This window comes from Peromyscus maniculatus, chromosome 3 (genome assembly GCF_049852395.1).
Source record: "Peromyscus maniculatus bairdii isolate BWxNUB_F1_BW_parent chromosome 3, HU_Pman_BW_mat_3.1, whole genome shotgun sequence".
Classification (NCBI taxonomy): Eukaryota; Metazoa; Chordata; class Mammalia; order Rodentia; family Cricetidae; genus Peromyscus; species Peromyscus maniculatus.
The window spans coordinates 58,126,967-58,142,749 of NC_134854.1; the positions used below are offsets into that span (position 1 = coordinate 58,126,967).

Consider the following 15,783-nt stretch of genomic DNA (forward strand, 5'->3'; position numbering starts at 1 on the left):
AACTGTTAATTTAGGAAAAATTCTGTTACATCTTTTGAAAGTAACTACTTCCGATCATTCTGGATCCAGTTCCATAAATTTAGGCAACATTTACTGAATGCCTGCATTACAAATAATGAAGCTTTTTGAGTTGTTTCAAAGAGTTTAGATTTTGTGCAGATATAACTAAATGCCTAATAAGACTATAAGGAAGGTAGAGGCAGACATTTAAAAACAAAAAAACAAAACCCTAGAAGATGTTGAAATTAATGTTAAGTATTTTGACTTAGGAATAAATTTTGATTTTATGAATATTTTAAAATTTGGAACTTGTTCTAAAATTGGATTGGTTCTACTTTGTTAAGGTAGACAGTGATAGAATAATGATGAAATGGTAAGTAAGACATGTTTATATGGTAGAGTTGTGCTGAATCCTTTATCTCTTACCTGACCTTATTCTTAAAACCCTCCACGAAAGGAGCTGTTACTAATGCACTTTATGCAGAAGAAAGCTGAGGCACACAGTGACGAATTATTTTGCCCAGAGTCACACAGCTGGTGAGCCATAGAGCTGAGAGTTCAACTCATCCATGTGACTCCCGAGTAAATGCCACCGTGTGTGATGACAGTTTGCATGACCTCCTGCTTCATTTGTAGAAGAGAAACTCCTAGGAAGGAGCTGCCTGAGCTGTTCTGCTGGCCTTAGGAGAGAACCTTCTGTTATGAGTGCTAGTTGGTTCTTCAAGCTCCATATTGTCTCACTCTGTGATGAACTGAAGGAGAGGGAAGGTTTTCCTTTTGGAGTTGGCTTTTTTTTTTAAATTAATTTTTGTGTGTGTGTGTGTGTGTGTGTGTGTGTGTGTGTGTGTGTGTGTGTGTGTGTGAGAGAGAGAGAGAGAGAGAGAGAGAGAGAGAGAGAGAGAGAGAGAGAGAGAATGCATGTGGAGCCAGAGGACAACATTGTGGAATTGACTAGAGAGAGAGAGAGAGAGAGAGAGGGAGGGAGGGAGGGAGGGAGGGAGGGAGGGAGGGAGGGAGGGAGGGAGGGAGAGAGAGAGAGAGAATGCATGTGGAGCCAGAGGACAACATTGTGGAATTGATTTTTTCCTTCCACCTTCACTGGATTCTGGGATTGCACTCAGATTGTCAGGCTTGCATGGCAAGTACCTTTACCTGCTGAGCCATCTTGCTGGCCCTTGGTTGGTTTCTTAAACTGACACTTGGATAGAGTTAAGGGTAGGCTGGCTGACTTCTGTGAGTGCCCATGGTATGTATGACCTGCAGAGCCAGGCATGGATAGTGTGATAAGCTCAGCTTTCTTGGGGAATCTGTCTGTTCCCATTCTAGGTTTGACATGACTACAGACATGGCTCATGCTCAGCTGTGACCATCCTGGGCACTGAAGACCTAGACTATCACCTTGTGAGTTGGTGACCAGACTACTCTTGTTCGAAATAAAGGGTAGCTACTCCATACCTTTGACCATTAAAAATTACATAAAACCTAATTAACAGAAATATAATAAGAATGTGTTTCCCAGATGCACTGGTCACATTTCATGGTCATTAACTGCATGTGGCTAGTGTCTGTCATGTTGGGTAATGCAGTGTAGACTAATTCTAGCCTGCAGGAAGCTCAGCTGTGTGGTTCTAGCCTGGGACTCACCAGTGCTGGGCATTTATCAGGTGCTCTGTTGATGTAACTGAGGCTGTGAGGCCAGATGGTTCTGTGTGCTGGTGGCTTGTGACTCTAACTCTGTCCCTTCCACATCACTCATCCTAGGACTGTCAGTAATGAAAACTCTGGGGGACATTCTGTGGTGGTATAGTATCTTTTTTTTTGTTTTGTTTTTTGAGACAGTTTTGGTGCCTGTCCTGGATCTTGCTCTGTAGACCAGACTGGCCTCAAACTCACAGAGATCTGCCTGGCTCTGCCTCCCAAGTGCTGGGATTAAAGACGTGTGCCACCACTGCCCGGTGGAGGTATAGTGTCTTTATAGCAATCTTGGACATAGCTTCGGCAGGTCTGGGAAGAGGATGCTCGGAGCAGTCAACTCACTTCTGGCACCATGACAGGAAAAAGACCCAGCAAGGCTATCATGTCGTTTCCCTCCCTTCAACCTAAGCCAAAAGGAGAGCTAACGTTAGAACAGTATTCGAAGTGCTCTTCCTTTATGTTAAAAACAGTTAGACCATGACTGTGTAAATTAGCAAACATTGGTTCTCAAAATTAAAAAAATATATTGTTAAAAGTTCTAACCTCAAAATTTATATTCTCTTCTAAGTTTCTCTCATTGGAGTTTTAGTCAGTGCTCAGTAATAGAGTTCTTACGATTCATAATTCAGATGTGTTGTGAAATAATTTTTCAAGTCTACCAAGGTTTATTGATGGAAATGTCACCAGCTTTTTCTGCATTTTTCAGAAATTAAATGTGAGCTGAATTTTTAATGTTTGTTAAAATGCTTTCTTTCTCTTAGGACTTACTCATGCTAGCCCTAGGCCATTCACATGTGTGAATATAGGGCAGTGTGTTTGATGGGCCAAAACCCATAGGATTTCTGAATATAAGAGCTAAGGTTTATCATATGTATATGTATACACACACACACACACACACACACACACACAGACAAACACATAGTTTGGAGAATATAATTTATGTTCTACAAAAGTAAGTTTTTTTTTTTTTAAGACTCTACTGAAACTTTTTCTTTTTTCGAGAAAGCTTGAACCCGATCAATGACTCGTTGTAATAAGTATTTGCATGTAAAGCTGTTTGGGCAAAATAATACACTGTGTGGCACACAGCAGATTGCAGCGCCACTTTAATAAAGGAATGTGCTCTAAAGAACTTCACTGTGTCTTCTGCCTCAGCTTCTTTGCTCCATTGTCACAACTGTGTTGACTTGCTCTTACACCCGCTAATTCTCTCCTTAGGTGGACAGAGGGGATGCCGTTGTGCATAGTTACACGCTTACCTTTTTTATTAATATCTTGCATCTTTTGATTTTAAAAATCAATGTTGGCTATTGGCCTTTTCCCCCTCCATCTTGATCCTTTAGTTTTACTGGCCTGTGGTGAGGTCAGTCCGTTCATGTTCGACCCTATCCACCCCTAAGAAACTGTCTCCAGATCAATATGAGAAAATCAAACAGGAAATGGTATTAGGCTGTTTATTGGTTTCCTAAGCCACTGGGAACCTGATGAAAATGATAAATCCGGAAAAAAAAAAAAAAGACAAATGAGCTTATTCTTATTATTATCTTCACCATGCAAGTTTCTCTGTAAACTTCTTGTCATTGTGAAAAATAGGAAAGATTTGCCGATTTGTGTTAAGCGTATTGCTGAGATCACTAAGTATTTGGCAGCCTTAACAAATTGCCGGAAACCAATTTGAGCAGGAAATAGCACAGCCCAAACTAAGCAGCCAATTTAGGGAAACAGATTCATCTATATGTTGTATGTATTTTTTCTCCAGAATCTGGCCCTTCTGGTTATTTTTAAACAGCTCCTTAAGGCTCATTTAGACACAGCACTGTAGGGAGAGTTCAAAGTCAACAATTCGTGCTTATTCCTTTGACTGGTGTTTGCACATCTGAGTGAAGAAGGTACAGTGTCTTGGATCTCTTTATGTGAAACTTTGTGGATGCCAGTATCCTAATCTGTAGTTTTTGCATTTCTGTAATGGATAATTAGCCTGGAGGTTCCAAAGCATTAAATCTATTCTCTAATGAAATCATCCTTCTCCTAAAAGAAGATCTGTAACAGTCCACCTTTAATGAGTGATGAAGAAAACTCAGGATTAGTTCCTTCTGTGAACAGGTATTGGTATGGCAGTGATCTTGGACTTGAAAGAACAGGTATTGGTATGGCAGTGGTCTTGGACTTGAAAGAACAGTTTGGTCAAGTCATATTTAGCATGATGGTGTTGTGCAGTATTTTTGAGTAAAGGAACCAATATGCAAGTGAGGTAGAGTGTATACAAAAGTCTGGGAGGTAGTTTAGGAAATGAAAGGAATGGGTCAGAAGCTTGGCTTGCTGTGAAGGGATGTAGACTTGAGGCAGACCTTGAGGAGAAAGGGATCTGAGGGGTGTTAATGTGGCAAATACTTCATATAGAATCAGTGAATAGAGCAGATTAATTCTGATAAGGTTTCCTGGGGCCTAACCAGAAGTTAAGGAGTTTCATCTTATCCTCTGAGGTCCTGGCAGCTACTGAGAAGTTTCATCTAATTTTAGGATAGAAGATTAGAAAATTGCATTAGTTGCTTCTTCCTTCATGTACATCCAGCTGTTAATAACGTTTTAATGGTTAAAAATAAAGTGCTGATTTTTCATTGATATTTTTATATTTAACAAAGACATCTGAGTGGTAAGAAGATGTCTATTCTACCATTGCGTAAAATAAGGCCATTTTCATTTTATGTGAAAAAAATTATAAGCATTTTTATTTATCCTTATTTGGCACTGTGAGGACAAGAAAAAGAATACAAATGTTGTTCTGAGCTGTGTGAGGCCGTGTGGCACTGTGGGCTGTATCATGAGTTTTGAGCAGGTAAATGAGATGTTAAGATGGTGTGATGGTTTGAATGAAAGTGGCCTGCATAGGCTAATGTATTTGAATGTTTAGTCCCTAGTTGTGGAACTGTTTTAGAGAGATTAGGAGGTGTGGCCTTGTAGGAGGAGGCTTGTCACTGGGGATGGGCTTTGAGGCTTCAAAAGACCACGCCAGGCCCAGTCTCACTGTAAGCTCTCAGCTACTGCCCCAGAGCTGTGTCTGCCTGCCTGCTGCTGCCATGCTCCTGGCAATGATGGTCATGGACTAACCCTCTGGAACTGAAAGCAAGTCCCCAATTAAGTGCTTCCTTTTGTAAGTTGCCTCAGTTGTGGTGTTTCTTCATAGCAGTGGAACAGTAACTAAGACAGGTGGTTTCTTGGCAGGGCAGGGAAAGGATGAAACCAGATAGGGAAGGGAAGCCATTTTATGGTCTTTGTAGATGTAGTAAAGGCTGGGGATTTGGGGGATCTGGTAACTTGATGATAAGCCTGCATGGCTGGGTAGTGATGATTTTTGGCTCAGTCCTTGTCTTCTCATCTGGGTCACTTTACTTGGTGTCGTCTGATTTATTACTCTTGGCCTTACATTTTCTTTTAAGAAACCAGCAAAAGTTTAAAATCTATTTGAACATTCTGAGGAGGACTTAGGCCTTTTTATATAACAGTCAATTCCTGGCTAGGAAGTTCATATTTTAGGGCAGCCTGGGGATAGTGCAAGAGGGGTCACACACACAACAGGTGCAGTGCCAGAGGGAAGGAGTTACAGAGAAAAAGCTTAGCACTTTCTGGAATATTCCCGAGTTACACTTTACAATAGTCCCCTGCCATTAGGAAATTCTGCCTAATGAACTTCCTGTTAGTGGATTAAATGCTGCCTCTGTGGCTTTTAAGTAAATTTTTGGTGGTCCCAGCCTTGTGACCACCTCTGTAATTTACCACACGTATGTGCTTACAGGTGGTATGAAGGCCAGTGGGTCAGAGAGTCCCTACTTCTGGCTGGCTTGCTGAGAAGCAGCAGCAGCATGGGAGGGGCCTATGTGTGAGGATTAGAGCTGGAGGAGTGCCAGTTCCCACAGTGGCCTAGAGTTAAGGCATATGCTACTTGCCCTGAGTCTACACTCTCAGACGGGAGGAAAAAAGAAGCTGTTTTAAGAGAACACCTATTTTTGCTGCAGTAGATTTTTGGATACTAACTTTAAGGTGCTTTTAAGAGTGGATTGTATTTTCTCAACCGTTCATGGATAAGACAATCAAATAAATCATGGATATTATTAGAGGCAAAAACTGTAAGGTAGGAATTTGTAATCTTGTCTCAAGATTTATAAAATACAGGCCGGGCGGTGGTGGCGCACGCCTTTAATTCCAGCACTCGGGAGGCAGAGCCAGGCGGATCTCTGTGAGTTCGAGGCCAGCCTGGGCTACCAAGTGAGTCCTAGGAAAGGCGCAAAGCTACACAGAGAAACCCTGTCTCAAAAAAACCAAAAAAAAAAAAAAAAAAAAAAATTATAAAATACAAGGCTTTTGTCCATATAAACTACTGTGATGGAGTATGGAGAATAAAGACATGCCAACATGTAGAAATACTATTTTTGACTTAAATCTTATATGCCAGTTGTAAAATAAATGTCTAATTAGCAATCTTATTGCTTTCTTGGAATTTGACAGATTTTATAGGACACCATTGGGATAGCCCAGATCTCTTAAAACAATTGCCCGAGAGAGCTTCAAATGTGCATTTTTCTATTGCATGTGGAGATATTCAAAATCAATCCATTGACTTTCTAACTGTCAGCCAAATAATAGGTTATTGTTGTTGATGATGATGTTTTTTTCCCTTTAAAAGACATTTGAGAAAGTAAGGCCTGACACACCATTTTATTTCTTCCTGTTCCCCTTTTCTATTTCTCTGCTTCATCCAGTTACTCCTGAAGTACTCTGTATTAGGCCATGCCCCCTGCTTGGGAGCATTAAGTGTTTTAAGCTTTCCTTTTAAACCTGTTCTAGCCTAGGGCTTCTTGACACTTTGCTGACAGCTATCACAGTACTGGAGGGCCTTGTGAGGACTTGGGAACTATGTGGATAGAAAGGATCATCAGACTTTCCAAGGAGTGGCTGTAATGTGCTTGAGACAACTTCCTGGTTCCCCCGAGTAAGTGGATAATTGAAACATGCTCTTTAATTAGCCGGCAGCAAATGATTGGAGCTTGAAATTACTTGGTTGCAGGGTAGCATTGATAACACTTTGGTTACTATTTTGTTGATGGTGTGGTAGTGAAGTACATAGTCTCTGGCAGCCAAGCTGCACTCACACTGGTGGTAGCATTTCCGTTCTTTGTGACACAGGGAGTAATGTTGCTCTTGCTCTAGGCTTACTTTGCCATATGCCATCATTGCTATCATGGGACACCCTGTCTTGCTCCTCTGCATTTGGTTAGATGCTCCACCGCTTTTTTCTAGGTTGTTTGTCTCTGATTTCAAGTTTTATGGTTTCCCTCATGGTGTCACTGCCCTGCTCTGACCACAGTCACTTCTCCCTGAATTGCTCAAACCATCTTGTGCTTGGGGTCCCTGCCTTCAGCCTTGCATTTCTCAGCCTGTTCTCAACATAGCCCCAGTGCTCTTTCATTTTGGTAAGACCAATTACGCCTTGGTTGAAGATGTGGGAGGCTCTCTCTACCTTCCTCTTGGGAGGAAGTCTAAATCTCTTGCAGCCACCATGGTCCTGCAATACTCTGTTGCCCGGTTGGTTTCTTCTGTCATCTCCCAGACCCTCCTCTGTAATGCCTAACCTTTTCGTGTGTAACCAGAATTGAAGCCCTGAGTGTCCCTGAACTTTTTCTTCTGAGGACATGCCTGTGTTGTTCTTTTCTGTCTCAGTACTGTTCCCCCAACTGTCTAGCCCAGCCCCACCCCACTTTACTTTCTACCCATGTTTGTCGGGAAGACTTCTATACACTCTTTTAGACTTCTTTCCAGAAACCACTCTGGGAGTGATCTCTGGCTGCTAACCTGGGCCTTATGTGGACCCACAGGGCCTGTTGTACATTGCCTGTGTAGGACCTCACAGGCAGTCCCCAAATTGTTGTGTAATTCACTCCTTCAGTGACCACAGCTCTGTTTTCTCCTCTGTTCTCTGAGGCCCTCCTTGAGGGAGGGCACTTCCTTCTGGGTTCCCTTGACTTCAGTGTTGACAGTCTTTGCTAACCTGAGTAGCAGTTGCAGAACTGTGTGTCCTGTAGGTGAACTGCACTACACTAATGGACATAGAAGAAGGGCTCAGGGTTGGCACGGCTCCTCAGAAGCCATTGACTCATCTTGCCAGTGTGGACTGCTTAAACAGATGATTTTTATTTTATTTCATTTTAATTAATTAATTAATTGTTTTTGTCTTACATACATTGGTGTTTTGCCTGCATGTATGTCTGTGTGAGGGTGTTGGAGCCACTGGACTGGAGTTACAGACAGTTGTGAGTTGCCATGTGGGTGCTGGGAATTAAACCTAGGTCCTCTGGAAGATCAGCCAGTGCTCTTAACCACTGAGCCATCTCTCCCGCTCCCAACAGATAATTTTTAAACACCTCCTTTTGGTTCACAAATTTCACTCACCCTGTCAGTAGACTTCATTGGTGTACAGTTGCACCCAGGTGTGCCTCTTTTACTCCCTACTTGCTTTAAGCCTTTGAGAGCAGTGGCTGTTTGCTGCTTGCTCATCTTGTAGCAGGAATCTTAGAGAGTCTTATTAATAAAATCAAACCTGAGCCAGGTATTGGGGTGAACGCTGGAAGATCAGAGAGACAGAACAAGCCACAGCTAACCTCACCAGGCCAACTTCTCAGCTGATCTTGTTTCCTAAGACTGGATGCCTCTGAGTCCAGAATGAATCTCAGCTGAACTGCTGCTAGAAGCCTGAAAGCTTAACCAGCCAAATGCTTAACCAGCCAAATGCTTAACCAGCCAAATGCTTCTAGTTTCTGGTCCTCACGCCTTAATATACCTTTCTGCTGTCTACCACCACTCCCTGGTATTAAAGGCTTGCTTTCTGGGATTAAAGGTGTGAGTCACCATGGTTGGCTGTATCCTTGAACAGATGGATTTCTGCCTCTGGAATGCTAGGATTAAAGGTGTGAGTGCCACCATTTTCTAGCCTTTGTATCTAGTGGCTGTTCTGTCTCTGATCCCAGATAAGTTTGTTAGGGTGCACAATATTTTGGGAAACACAATACCACCACATCTTCTGTTTTCTCAGCTACAGGGACTGCAATGCCAGCTGTTCAGTAACAGTTTATAGAATGAATGGGCTGAAACAAACCAGAAAGTACAGCCCGATGTGTAAGTACATGTGTTAGCTAGAGTCAAAGAGGAGAGGGGCCTTTCCGTTGAATTAGTTCCGGTGGGGAGGGATATGAGGATCTTCCCCATGCCTGGGATGATACACTTGTTCTTCCAGTTTCAGGTCTCAGCTGTGCAGATCCAAGGACTCCCCACTGAAGGAGGCTTTTGGAATACCATCTGGAGAAAGTATGGGTTTGAGGCAGTAGCAGGAATGGAGCTTGAATGGAGATTGGGTCTCATTGTTAGTTATTGATTTAGTTTGGAAAGAAGGTACTCATTAGCACAAACTTGCCAAAGTTTGGAAGGGACTGGAGCAGGGTATTGTTCCTTTGGGTCCTTAGCTCTCAGCAGGTATTACACCCTACTTTGTATCTTCATAGCTGCTTTGCTGCTGGGATTTGGTTTAGATTAGGTTAGTGTGTTTGGGCCTAGAGTTCAGCTTTGGCGGTCTTTCCAGGTCCTTACTTTCCGTGGAAACGTTGGGATCCTTAAGATTTAAGTTTCATCATACCATACCTTCTTGTGGGGCTTTCCCTCACTTCCTGACTCAGTGTTCATAATTCTTTTCTTCCTGGAAGGATCTCTGCCCTCTTCTGAAAGCCCTGGGCTAGCTCTCCGAGGTCTTGGGCTTCTGGTGTCCTGAGGCACAGCTGGAAGGAAGGCTGCCTTTGCTTAAGCCAGGGTGCAGAAGCTAGGGAGACTGACTCCTGTGTGTTTGAACATATAAACATCTCAATGCCAAATAAAGGAATGAACTACAACTAAGGCTTTGGTTTAGCTTCTGTGGGCTTTCACCAACATTGCTTTCCATCGTGTCTCCTTGTCACATGCTCTACTGCAGCAGATTGGTTTTATTCACCATTTTATTTTGGTAGGTACATTTAATTTATCAGGTGTAATTAGTTTGCTGTTGACATAATGGCTATGTAATGACTTTAAAAATGAGATAAAATATTGATTGCTGTAGGCTGTTGTTTTTCAGGATAGACCTGAGGAATGATACAGAAATCAATTACTGTATTCAGGATTATTTTGATTTAAATCACAAGTATTAAAGCAGAATTTGATTTCAACAACTCCCTAAAACATTTTCATTGTTTTGTCCTATCACCAGCTAGGTTATAGGTGCTGCATCTTGTCTGATTTATACAAATTTACTTTTTGTTTATTTAATTTTTTATTTTTGAGATGGTAATCATGTAGTCCTTGCTAGTTTCAAACTTCCTAAGTAACTGTGGCCGGCCCTGAACTCCTAATCTTCCTGCGTCAAGTCTCGTAAGTATTGGGATTATAGACATCCATGGCCAGGACCAGCTTTACACAAATTATTTAACAAAATAGCATTGTTTTAGTGGGTTGTTTTTACCACCCCCAGCATATTCCCTGTGGAACTTGGCTGGGCTCTGTGTGCGCCCTAGAAGCCACTGTGATGGCGGTACCGCTCCCTGCAGTCTTCCGTCCATGGTGGCAAGCGGGCTGGCCCGGCAGCTTTTGTGTAGTTACGTGGGATAACGTGGACACACTGAGTACAGTTTGTTTTATGAAGCATGTTGGCTTCTTGGATTCCCGTGGGGTTGAAGCCATAAGTGCATTTGTGCTATCTTTTAAAGACTTTGCTAAAAATGTTGCTTTAATAATTCTATTTCAGAAACTTCTTAGCATGATTATTATAAGAGTATGGGAAGTTCATTTCATGATTAGTTTTTGACCTTTGGCATACTTTATTAGTTTTTTAATAAAAAAAGAAAAACAGTATATAATTAAAAATACTTTTATGAATCCTGATAAGCATATACATAATGAATTACTTTCTCTAATTATTTTTTCCTGTCTTATTAAACATGATACCTCTACTGACATAGCCTTTGTTTAATAACTATATTCATCTTTTTGTGAAAATGACAAAGGAAAACTTTTAAAAATGATTTTTTAAAAACTGCTGTTTAATTGCTCATTAAGGTTTATAGGACTTTGAACTGAAACTTTTTGAGGTCGTATTCTATTTTGATTGAAAACTATCCTGTTCTTTTTAGTCAGGTGACATTGAACTGTTAGAGACCTGCTGGTACTGGTACTCAGACCTACAGCATCGTTTCTGGTGTAGTTTCAGGCTAAGTGGGCCTAGGTGCAAAGGCCCACAGATGGAGTCATCACCTTGGTTGCTTGTTGTCATGATGAGATTGTGTCAATAGGACCACTGAGGAAGGAGCCCGAACCTTCAAATGGGAAACGAAAAGCAGTAGTCGAAACACCTCTGAATAGGAGTGTTTTGTGTGTGTTTGGTGTGCAGTGAGCCTTTGCCACTTAGTAGTCTTAATAGTTGTGTGATCCTGGGCAGGTTGACTCATTTTCCTGCAGGGTAAAATGGAGAGACTAATGGCATCTTCACGTGGTTGTCATAGAGACTAAATGGGATAAGGTGCAGTTGTTGAAATACATCAGGAGATCAATAGAAGGCTCTTTCCCCCTTTGTTAGTACAGGAGCCAGGGCTCCAACTTCACTGTCACCCTTTACCAGCTCCAGGTTGATCCTTGTCAAAGTGAACGGCTTTTTTCTTCCTACCCCTTTACCTTTCACTGGGTTTTCTGTACCTTGTTTCCCAAACATTTGTTTAGTATTGGCTGTGTCAGATACTGTGCTAATAAATGCTGGCCTGTAAAATGAATAGAGCAGAGCACTGCAGTATGAGTCATAATGGAAAAACATAGGGAGCTTCTTCCTGGAGAAGGCAGAGTATAGATTTCAGGAAAAACATGGTGATACCGTCTTTGAATAGTCCAGGATGAATAGGAGTTTGCAGTCAGGTGAGTTGTTTTTGGTGGTAGAGAATGGAGGTGAGCAAGAGGGGCAGTTTGTGAGTGAAGAAATGGGAGGAACAGTGGTTGGAATCATAAAGGGGTTGGTGATTTCTGGGAATTGCAACTAGTTATGTTTTTTTGAAATGCAGATACTTAGTGGGAGAGGAGGTAACAAGGAGTGCATTCAATTACAATAAAGCTAAGGCGTGTGCATTCCCTCTTGTAGGAAATGCTGCCATCCTCACATCTGTAGACCCAGAGAGAGAGACCATGGAGGGAGAGAAGAACATGATGGTTACTTTTTTGGAATGGTTCTTGATTCTGTTTGTCTTCTAAATCCATGGTGTATGCTATTGTCTTATATCTAAGAATTCTATGGCTGTGATAAAACACCATGACCAAAAACAACCTAGAGAGGAAAGGGTTTATTTCATTTTACAGCTTGTAGTCCATCGTCCAGGAAGTCAGGGTGGGAACTCAAGGCAGGAACCTGGAGGTAGGAAGTGATGCAGAGACCATTGAGGAATGCTGCTCACTGGCTTGCTCTCTATGGCTTGCACACTTTGCTTTCTTCTACCACTGATGACACCGATCTAGGAGTAACACACCAACAATAGGGTGTGCTCTTTCACATAATCATTACTCAAAATACCCCCCAGCCTTGCCCACAGACCAGTCTGGTGGGGGCATTTTCTTCTTCACAAATGACTCTTGCTTGTTTTAAGTTGATATAAAACTAGCCAACACAGGTATTTTGCTTGATCTTCTTTGGGAATTCAATCCTTTCTACTAATTTATGCCTGTGCTAGGCATACATTTTTTTGTTGGACATGAAGCTCCTGGTGCAGACAGAATACATACTTGACCTCTAGGTTTACTGTGACTACTTGTACTTCTGCTTCACTTGTAGATGGTGTTCAAAAACCATGTCAATGGGAACACTGAATGGAAGTCCTCACTAACTGCTTCATCTTCAGAGTAGACATCAGTTATTATTGTGGTTGCTGTCATTTTTCAGGGTTGGAGGTTGAGCTCAAGATCTTATGTATGCTAGGCAAGAGATCCAAGTGTATTATTATTACTATTACTATTATTATTATTATTATTATTAAAAATAATTAGCCTAGACCTAGGAGCATGAGCTTTGGAATATTGCCAAACCTCCCATGATGCCAGGGAATGTCTATTGAGTCTTTACATTGACTTATTTTCTGTCATAAGTGGGACATAATAATTTTTTTTTTTTTTTAGTACTAGCAGAGTGGCATTGTTGGGTATATTTGAGCGATGTATTTTTATTTTTCAAGTGTTGATGTTTGTTATTTTACAGAGACATAGTATTGGTGGTAGAAGTCTTCCTGTCACCTTCAGCATAAGGCAGCAGGTATCATTTTTTAGGTAGTTGATCGGGTTTTCGCATTAACAGGCACTTTCCAAGTATTTCATACTGCAGCATTTCTGAAGCCATGATTAATAAAACATGTGTCCTCAGGTAAACTGTTTAATGTGGTTTTCCTTTTTCCCCACATTATAGGGACTGATAGTTTCTGTTTTGATGGAACAGCAGGAGCACCTATGCTGGTTTGCTCACTCATGCAAAATTTAGCCATTTTGAAAAATGAACAAAGATCATAGCCAAAAGGTATTCATCATGCAATCTATCCACAAGAAATTGTGAATGAATTCATCATCAAATAACTTAAACAAAGCAGTTATTTCCTGATACTCTATCACCAGAGTGATCCTTCAGGATGTTTACTGTTAATATATGTACATTTTTCTTCCTCATGATTGTCAACTCTTGAAAGGTAGGAGGCTTCAGATTAATATATTGGGCTGCTGATACCATCTGGTTGATCCTGATTTAGGGGTAGTGGAATGGGTATTTCTTACTGTAGATCTGACTGTAATGGTCAGTGTATTATGTTTGGATTCTCCCAGTTTACCCTGCAAGTAGATGAGTTTTGCTCAGTGTTTAGCCTGGGCTCCGGTCAGTGGTTCTTTCCAAACATGTGGGAGCGGACCTCCTGGATAAATGGAAGCAAAGACTATGGTATTTTGTGGCACATCTCTCAGTTGTCTCAGGCCCTTTGACCCTCTTATGTGTGACCCACACTCCTAAGGGTTTCTCAGAGATACCTGTTAAGGCATTAGCACTCTGCTTGGGAAGAAGGAATGTGGAGAGGTATAGATATAGAGGAACTGATGTGTCTGAGCCTGGATGTTTGGGGTGGACTGTCAGCTCTAAGCTTTCTTGCATCTGTCTAGGTAGAAGAACTGTTTTCTTCATTGAATTCTGCTAACACAGGTACATTTTTAAATGAGTGGCTGAGTTTTCAACTATGTATATTTATTATTAGAGTCATCTATAATTATACACTTAATATATGTCTATGAACCTTTATTAAATGAGGATTTTTAAAGTTTGCCCTCAGTCTGAAATACATTTTTATCTACAAGTATTCATGTATGTTTTATACATTCTGCGTACATATGTGTGATGTAAATGCCTGATTTTATAAATAAAAAATTAAATGGATACATAAAATGATCAAAGTGCACTCATGCATTACAGATTTATTATTATTATTATTATTATTTTTTATATCCTGACCGCTGTTTCCCTTCCCTTCTCATCTCCCAGTCACCCCCACCTCCCCATCCACTCCTCCTCTTCTCTCTAGAAAAGGGCAGGCCTCCAATGGATTTTAACCAAACATGGAACATGAAGTTGCAGTAAGACTAGGCACCTCTCCTTGTATTAAGGCGGGATGAGGCAACCCAGTATGAGGAATATGGTCTCCAAAGCAGGCAAAAGCATCAGAACACAGCCCCTGCTCCCACTGTTAGGAGTCCCACAAGAAGATCAAGCTACACAGTGTAACATATGTAGAGGGCCTAGGTCAGTCCCTTGCAGGCTCCCTGGTTGTTGGTTCAGTGTCTGTGAGCTACTGTGAGCCCAAATTAGTTGGTTCTATGAGTTTTCTTGTGATATCCTTGATCCCTCTGGCTCCTAAAATCCTTCCTCCCCCTCTTCAGCAGGATTCATTGAGCTCCACCTAATATTTGCCTGTGGGTCTGTGCATCTGTTTCCATCGGTTGCTGGATGAAGCATCTCTGATGACAGTTGGGCTAGGCACCAATCTATGAGTACAGCAGAATATCATTAGGAATCATTTCATTGACTTTTTTTTTTTGGCCAGTTGTGTTTGGTTCTATTCTAGGTCTCTGGGCTGTCCCGCCTCTGGGTCCTGGCCTTCTAAGCAATGTCATGGGTGGGTTCCCTTTTATGGTATAGGTCTCAAGCTAGACCATTTATTGAATGACCACTCCCATAATTTTTGTGCCACCTTTACCCCAGCACATCTTGTAGGCAGGACAAATTGTAGGTCGAAGATCATATGGCTGGATTGGTGTCCTAACCCCTCCACTGGAAGTCTTGCCTGGTTATAGGAGATGGCCAGTTCAGGCCTCATATCCCCCATTACTAGGAATCTTAGCTGGGGTCACCTTCATAGATTCCTGGGAGTTTCCATTGCACTAGGTTTCTAGCTCATTGCCGAGATGCCACCAATTCCATTTGTCTTTCCCAGTACTTGATCCCACTGTCCTCCCCCACCTGATCCCTCCTGTTCCCCTTCCCCCATATCTATTCTATTTCCCCTTCCGAGGGTGATTCAAGTGGTCCCCCTTGAGCTCTCCTTGTTCCTCAGTGTCTCTGGTTCTGTGGGTTGTAGCATGGTTCATCTTTATAGATAATATCCATTTATAAGTGAGTATATACCATGTTTGTCTTTCTGGGTCTGGGTTACCTCACTCAGGATGACTTTTTTTTTTCTAGTTCCATCCATTTGCCTGCAAATTTCATGACTTTTTTTTGACCGCTGAATAATACTCCACTGTGTAAATGTGTCACATTTTCTTTGTCCATTCTTTGGTTGAGGGACATCTAGGTTGTTTCCAGTTTCTGGCTATTACTAAGAAAGCTGTGGGGGGATCTGTGGTGGTTATGTAAAGTGAATAGAAAATTTCTTAATTAAAAAAAATTGAAAAAAAAAGGACCTGCCTAGATAATAAATGTTCTAAGTATGATAAAAAAAAAAAGAAAAAGAAAAG

The 15,783-nt window shown here is 41.5% G+C and overlaps 1 protein-coding gene and 1 long non-coding RNA gene across 3 annotated transcripts in view; both read left to right on the forward strand.

The window, feature by feature from the left end:
- The window catches only part of Chchd3 (coiled-coil-helix-coiled-coil-helix domain containing 3), a 281,206-nt gene that overhangs the window by 13,377 nt on the left and 252,046 nt on the right, over window positions 1-15,783 (forward strand). The window lies entirely within an intron of this gene.
- LOC143272318 (uncharacterized) lies at window positions 1,027-15,782 on the forward strand. The gene is made up of 2 exons (XR_013049783.1): window positions 1,027-3,801; window positions 3,840-15,782. It is a non-coding gene; the product is annotated as an uncharacterized LOC143272318 (long non-coding RNA).